An 8,517-nucleotide genomic window follows, 5' to 3' on the forward strand; every position below is an offset into this window, starting at 1 on the left:
TAAATAAACTTGCCTTGCCTTGCCTATTAAGAGGAATTCCCACTGCAAAATATTGCACAGAAAGTGAGAAGAACAGGTGTGAAGACAAAAGTGTGTGAAGCTGTTCCAAACAACCACAGTCAAAGACGAGGTGAAAAGCAGGCTATCATAGAGATGACCGTGACATGCTATCCGTTCAAAATTGGGTTAACAGCACACATTTTCCGACAGTGGATCCTAGACGTCTCTTGTGGTGTTGCCATTGATTAAAGGTGGAGTCAGTGATTCTGGAGAAAACTTTTTTCTCAAATCACTTTTTGACAAAATCTGTGAATATCTCCTCACGATCCGTTACCTGTCCTTTGGCTACTATGGGCACGATGAACAAAATCCAATCCTAGGTTCTGTGAATCTTGCTAGCTACGGAGAGCCCCCTTTGTATACATAGTATACCCTTTGTTAACATACCAGTTTAGAGCCTCGGCTGTGTATTGACGCCTTTTCTTTTAGTACGGACAGGTAGCAGATCATGAGGAGATATTCACTGATTTTGACAAAAAGTTATTTTGACGACAACAAGCATTCTCGAAAATTGCAGACTGCCCCATTAAACACGGGATGAAGAGACAGAAGTCATGTGGAGAATGAAAGTAGAGGGAGACGGTCCACCCACCCAATTGGTGAAATTACTCGGAATTAACTTTCACAAACTGCTTTGAAGTTTGGGAGGTTCTTCGTCATCATTTGGCCCCCGTGGTGATGATAGAAAGACTTGACAGCAGACACACAACATTTTCCGGGATACACAAATCACAACTTATTTTTTCTGGTTATTATGGCTACATTGCCCATTATCTCCACACATTGGTGATGTAGACACTCTTTTTAGGATATGTGCCAACCACTGACATGACATTCAGTCCCTGGGATGCCTAATTGGCCCCACATTTACTGGTGATGGACTGGAGAATAAATACACAAACAAACAATTAATGGATGGTTTTAAAGCTCTTCTCCTGCAGGCTGCTCTGCTCTCCTCTCAATATCATCGCCCCTGGACGCTGGTCCCACTCTCCTCTCGCTATGCATCCGTCTGTTTTTCTTTCATCATTTATTTTTAACCCTCAGGCATGCCTCATACGTGACGCAAACCGGCACGTAATACAAACACAGTAAACTAGAGAGGGAAAAGGCCTGGGCGGCAAACAGAGAGAGGCAGTGTCTGATATAAGGGAGGGAAAGCAGGCAGGCAGGCAGGCAGGCAGGCAGGCAGGCACAGGGGGTCTCGTTAGGGAGATATAAGGAAAGAGGAAGACTGATTTTAAGACTGTTTTTTTTTCTGCCAAAACCTGAGGGAATGATCTCATCGGCACCAGGCCTCACTTTTTTAGTTTTGTATAAGGATTATTAGATTTCATTTAATAAGTTGCTTTTCTTTAGATGAATCAAATATATATATATATATATATATATATATATATATATATATATATATATATATATATATATATATATTTATTTATTTTATTATTTATCCTTGTCATTTGTATTACCATTATTTAATTGTATAAAATATGTGTTTACCTTCTGCTATCTTCTTTGTTGTTTAATTTAGCTAAAGAGTATTTAGCCATTTGGCTTCGCAGTCAGGTAAGGTTCGAGGGCATCTGGCGATTTGGTTTAGTCCACAAGTTGTCTTTATATATGCAGATGACCTACTCTTAAATCTTTCTCATCCTATGCCATCCTACTCTGAATGACTTCAGTCAACTGTTGGGTTATAAACTGAATCTTAAAAAAAGAGTGAAAGGTGTGAGAGGTAGTGAGACAGACGGAGGGAGAGGCAGAAATGCTACGATTCGGGGTCGCCCTTAGCTCAGTAGGTAGGGCGTCCCCCCCCAGGCCGGGCCCAGCAGCTGACCCGGGTTCGATTCCCGCCCGCGGTCGTTCTCTGCATGTCACTCCCCTCTCTGCCCCATTTCACCTCTGTCTCTTCATATTGTCAAATAAAGCATGAAAAATGCCAAAAAAATATCTTAAAAAAAGAAAAAAATGGTACGGTCCCCCGTTTTACAGCTGCTCTTCCTGTAGCTTCCTCTCATGTGTGTGTACCCCGCTACCTGCCAGCAGCATGCTTCACCCGTGTCCAAAAAAACAACTCAAAACATAATCAGCGTTGTATTATTCCCACTCTTTCCCTCTCCCTCTCTCTACCCCATCTATATTTCTGAAAGCTCGGCACACCCACTCATTTGTCTGAGCAGAAAGAAGAGGAGTTACATTATCAATCTTACATCACTCAACAGTCTGCCTGGGACTTTTCATAGAGGCACGGAACGAGAATCGACACGGCATGACGCACACCAACTGTCAAGTCAAAGTGTTGTATGCGCTTGTGTGTGTTTGCATAAGTGTGTACGTGAAAAGGGGTGAAAATATATGCAAGTCAATGAATGCATTGATTATTTGTGTGGCTGCCAAAAAGATCTAGAAAGAAGGCAGATCAACGGAGTGATACAGCACTGAGAGAAGAGAAAGTTTCCCCTCGGTATGGTCCGATAACCTTCCCCTCTTCCCTCCAACTCATAATATTCAGTTCACATTACTCATATTTGTACAATGAAACCAAAATGGTCAGCCCACTCCTACCCAACATATGTGTGCAAGCTGTTTTCAAATGTACACACCCCAATCCCTGCGTGTAACAATTGCAAATTCACACTAATGCCGGTCGTAATGATTAATAAGGCTTAGCGTAGGATTTTATAAATTTAAATACCACAGTGTAATTATGACACATTATATTGCTACTAGCATAAATATGTGACTTTCAAAGCAGAAGACAACATAGATGATCTTCTTGGTGATTTTTTGATCTGCCTTTTACAAACAGTTACAGTGGAGTTGGTCGGAAGGAACTTAATAGCTTCAGGCTCAAGTATGGAGGACCAGACATGACATGAATGAAAACAAAAATACTCAAAATTGTGAAAAATTACAAAATAAATGAAAAAACAAATAAATAAACGTGAAACAAAACTTGGACTAATACATTCTGTTGGATGGCCTCGAGGAAAGGGAGGCCGACTAGTAACCTTGAGGTCGCTGTGCCGATCCCCGGAACTTGACTTAACTAACATTAATAAATAATCCATTCAATGCTCATATAAATAGAATAAATAAAAATGCATCTATACATGTGTAATAATTGCATAACATCTTATTTCTGATATATTTTTATTTTCATCTTTAGTTTCATTTTCCTTCAGTCTAAGGTATATTTTCAATTCTTATGAGTAAATGAATGGCATATTTAACTAAATAAATTAAATGGACAATGAGATTACAATGAAATAAAGAGTTGTTATTAACTTATGCAAAATAAGACATACACAGATGTATTTATAGATACATTTTGTTCATATTTTTCTTCCACAATGCAAAGCATGTGCGTTTAAAAATCCAGAGTAAATTACTCTTGAGATGACAATCATAAATAAGAATAGTTTTAGTCATAAATGTATTCATTCATTCTCTTTCATTTAATTCACTTCACTTTTTTTTACAATTATTTATTAAATAGAGAGGTGAGGTTTGAAATTCTATTAAGCAGCACTCAGGAGAATCAGATGAGACTTGTAGTTCTGATGATCTAATCAAATTCCTCTTGAAGACTTCCAATCAAACTACTGTCCCCGCAGACTTCAACTGGGAATGAGTTGTTGTGCTTTCTCTCTTCTACAGAGATGAAAATCAAACTGTTGTTGTGACACAAAGTGAATGTGTTCTAACCGTGCAGGTTATACCTGGTAGCATGCACTCGCCCCTCAGGGAGAAGATAGGGAACGTTAGTGCGAGCAAACACTGCATTCACAAACAGCTCCTAATAAATTGGAGAAGTTTTCTCTGTGTGTCTGAGCAGCCAATCAGGCGATCGGGGCTGCTAAATGACCAGATGGCGGGAGACGTGTGGCACTGGAATTGGAATTGGAATTGAGATGGTGGAGACTTGCCAGAAATGTGTGTGTGTGTGTGTGTGTGTGTGTGTGTGTGTGTGTGTGTGTGTGTGTGTGTGTGTGTGTGTGTGTGTGTGTGTGCGTGTGTGTGTGTGTGTGTGTGTGTGTGTGTGTGTGTGTGTGTGCGTGCTTTTTCTCTCTCTTAATCAGTTATTTAGCAGTGTCGCTCCTCTAGGAATCATTAATCTTTCATAAACTATCCCATAATTCACTGCTGCTGAGACGGTCCCAATGCACAGGATGACATCAGAAGCAGGGCTGGAAATAAGAGCACCGTGCGTGTGTGTGTGTGTGTGTGTGTGTGTGTGTGTGTGTGTGTGTGTGTGTGTGTGTGTGTGTGTGTGTGTGTGTGTGTGTGTGTGTGTGTGTCTGTGTGTGTCTGTCTGTGTGTGTCTGTGCGTGCGTGTCGGTCTGACGTCAATACTCCTCCGGTCCATTTTTAGCTTGGTAGAGTCTAAGGCTCACAGCACCTTGTAGGTGTCTTATCTCAATGTATTTATAGTCTTAAGTAAACTGGGTGCTGGGGGGCAAGTGAAGTGTGCCTTTCCCTTTGCTCTTGTTGGATGGGAGGAAGAGTGACGGGCTGAACCAAGAGAGTTTATTTCTGGAATTGTACCACATGAGATTCTTATTTTTTCTTTTTTTAACCTCAGTTTCAAAAGTATTTTAGGAATGGGACGGTTAAAAAATAATGATGATTGTGCTAAAATGCATTTATTTTTTGAATAAACCCCTTCAACCATGTTGCCCCAGTTACAACAACATCTTCTTCCAAAGTGGGTTGGATCTTTCTTTCAAGTGTCAAAGAAGTGAAGAAATATTCCCTGTGCAGCTACGATGGAAAAGTCTGGGAATGGAAATGTCTAAAAACCCAAAAAGGAAATGTTAGGTGAATGAAGTGAGGTCATAAGTATTCTTAAGTGCCCTGATGTTTTCTCAGCTTGTCCCATTGGTTTTGCTATTTCAGTTGTTCTCTCCACTTACACACATTTTAGCGGGGTGACAACTCCCACATCTGTCTCCTGTATGTGGGACATGTCTTTTTATTATGCACTATATTTATACATGTAATGTCTCAGAGTTTGAGTTTGTTCTACGCCTGCCTGTCAAGTAGCTGTCGCAAAGGAGAGTAGCAAAGGGGGTTTACATTAGAATCTTCATGTCTCTAATCATGGCAGCAAGGATTCATGTATTATTAGATTAGAATAAGAGGCAAGTCTCTCTCGTTATTATATTATTATTATGAGGTTGCATTTTGTTAAACGCTAAGAAAAAGTCAGCAAATAAAATCATACGATCTGGGATCTGCTTTTACACGGTGTCCCACTATAAAACAGTTTTGCATCCTCAATGCCTCTTTCTGACTGGCTGGAAACAATAAAGCAACATTTAAATCTTCTCAAAATGTTTCATTACGAGTGATGTTAGACAATGTTGTTGTCGTTACTCATCACATGAGTTAAAGACAGAAGGATTCAGTGCCATGGCTAGCGCCCCTGTATGTGAATAAATGGTGTCAGTGCCACTAGTGGCATATCATTTGCGTGAACATTCTGATGTCCCAAGCACCTTTTGTGATTTTTGTCTTCTGTTTTTTGTTGTGTGTTTGGTATTCAGTATGCTAAGTTTTTTGTTATGTGTCTTTCTTATTGAGTGTTCTGAGCTGAACGCCTTTTCTTGAACTGCAATCCAAATTCACCCACGGGTACAATTAAAACAACTTGATACTTCTCAACCTTTAACAACTAAAAATAAAAGTCAATAATTGTTAACAAAGCAGTAAAAGGAAACACACAATGCCTCGTCCATTCTGTAAGTTTCAAACTAAAAATGTTGGTGCTGATACCCAGGATCCGAAGAGGAAAACAAATTAAAAGTGTGGATTTGGAAACAGTACTTCAGTCACGAAACTGACCAGAGAAAACTGATGAGATTCTGTCTGAGGAAAACTGGGATAACGGGGTCGTGGAGGAGTATGCTGAATAATCTGAGGTTGGATAAGGCTCTCAGTCATTTAGAAGTAACACATATATGGACACGGAGTAAAACTATTGGGACTGGTAACTGACACGTTTGATAAAAAATATCAGTTTGTCAGACATTTGAAATGGCGATTCATAACAATCCAGAGCTCACCAAGGCAGGTACGTTTAACCATCTCATATCACAACTGAGTAAGTCCTATCAAATTTCTTCAGTTTGGAACGTTCAGCTAATTTGAATTCTACTGAAGCCTCTGTGCGCCTGTGGATATTAATGCAACAGAGAAGAAAGACTGAATACATCTCAAAGTCAGAAAGCTGTCTATGCAACTAGGACAGAACACGGCACCGTTATGGAATTTATCCAACACTGACCCAGAATCAGAGAGGGCACTGATGCATTCAAAATCTATTCATTTAAAACAGCAATCCACAAAACATAAACTGGAGCTACAACTTGCTTCTTTTTCGTTTAATTTTCATGTACAAGAATGTATACAGTATATTAATAAAAGAGGAAAATGAAAATAGAATAAAGTTTCAACACTGCTGTGTCTGCTGAGTACAAATGGACAAAGTCAAGACGTAAACCCATCAGGATGTTAAAGGTGATATGAAGAACTTTGAAATATTTCTGAAACAGTCTCATTTTCCCTCTGATGATCATAAATTACATGTAACAGCAAGACCATCAGTGCAAAGAATGCTATTTCTATATAGTTTTTCATTATGCTTTTGTCATGGGTCCCTCACCCTGGAACTATAGCTGGCATAGTAAAAAAAAAACACTACCTTTTTTGTCCAAAGGAGGTGCAAGAGTTAACAAAAGCTGAAAGATCCTCGGAGCACCTTTTAAATCTACTGTAAAATGCATCAAAGGGTCTATTCTAGGTCTTCTTGTGTCTTGTAAATCAGGTCAATATACAGAATCCCACTGGAGGCGTGTTATTGAAGCCATGGATTTCAGGTCAGAGTGACTAATTAGTTGCACTTTCATTCCCTGATTGAACGTATAGACCTTGTGTAGCTACATGGGGTGTGCTAACCCTATTCACATGTATACCTGTATACGGTTAGTAAGTGATAACAGTGTAGGATTGTGGTGGCATATTTTGCATATGATATATCTCTGGACTCAAATGTTGGAATACTTATTAATGCAATGGGAAACATTTGTTATTATCTTGTATAGACTTATAAGTGTAATGATATATATTGAATGTTTTTTAATTGTAAACTGAAATGTAGATTGCTCAAATGTGTATCCAACAAACCACTCAGACGGGCCACACCTCTCCTATTGTACTATGCTCAGAACTCCCCTGGTGCCATCTTCAAACTGTCCCCCCCCCCATCATTCCCCCTCACATGACTGGCCAAATTGAGAACATTGCATTGTTGTTATGGTGAACTGAAGCCATTGTTGTATCTTAAACCTGTCTGCCTCCCAAACCGTCTCCCCCTCCTTTCTCCCACCCAGTTTACCTGTCTCTATTGAGAATAAACCTTTTGCTTCTACAACGTATCACTCTGCTTGATTTTCTCACCACAGGATAAATCAACAAACCATTTTCTTTTGCTTTTAAACAAAGTTTTGAAATTGATTTCAATATGTTCAGGAGACACTGCCTCATTGATTTCACATCACAAAAAACACAAACTATTTACGGATGATAAAAGCTAGTCTGTTGAATCTGTCTGCCACACTCTGTGTGTGTGTGGGGGGGAGGGGTTTCAGCCAGCACTGCAGACACGCCACAGACACACATGCGTGCGTGCAGTCACGGCCACGGTAGAATGATGAAAGATAACCTGAAGATGGCATTACTGAGTTGGGTTGACATGAACTACAATTCACCTGTTCAACCTGCATAGTGTGAATGTATCTTAACAAATGTTGTGCAGTTTCCTCTCGACTAGACCGACACTTGGTCTACCAAACCCTGACGTAACTTTAACTCAGTTTCTTGACCAAAAGACGGTTCCACGGTTGTTAAGATATTAATCTCCTTGATATGCATAAGTATATATAGATTTCTCGCTGCTTTGTTTCTCGCTATTGCAGAGGTTGGATAATATAATTGCATGTTTGTTTTTCAACACGAGATGGTGTGAAAATGAAAACAATACAAACTATTGGATATTGTTTAAATAAACTGCTTCATGCTCTAAAAGAACTGGCACACATTGGGATACTGTAGACTGAAAAATCCCCGGGTTTAAAGTTTGACACCTTTAAAAAAAAAAGGTGGTTTTCAAGAGAGGTTTATATTATTCATGTGTGTGCATCTGTTGTTGAATTAAAATAGAAAGTGTATGGATTGGTCATCAGCTTACTGACTGATAAAATGACATAGTGAATCCTATTTTTGTATTGTGCTCATCATTTCGTGGCTAAGGATGATTTAACAATACTGTGATAGAGTTACTGGAACTTGTCTCATTGAATTATTCCAAGCACTCTCAGCTATGTAAAAAGAATCCCTGTTCTTTGAAAACCATCTAACCATCACTGACGTCACTGTGGGGAAAACCACAAT

This window comes from Ammodytes marinus (genome assembly GCF_949987685.1).
Source record: "Ammodytes marinus genome assembly, chromosome: 6".
Taxonomy (NCBI): Eukaryota; Metazoa; Chordata; class Actinopteri; order Uranoscopiformes; family Ammodytidae; genus Ammodytes; species Ammodytes marinus.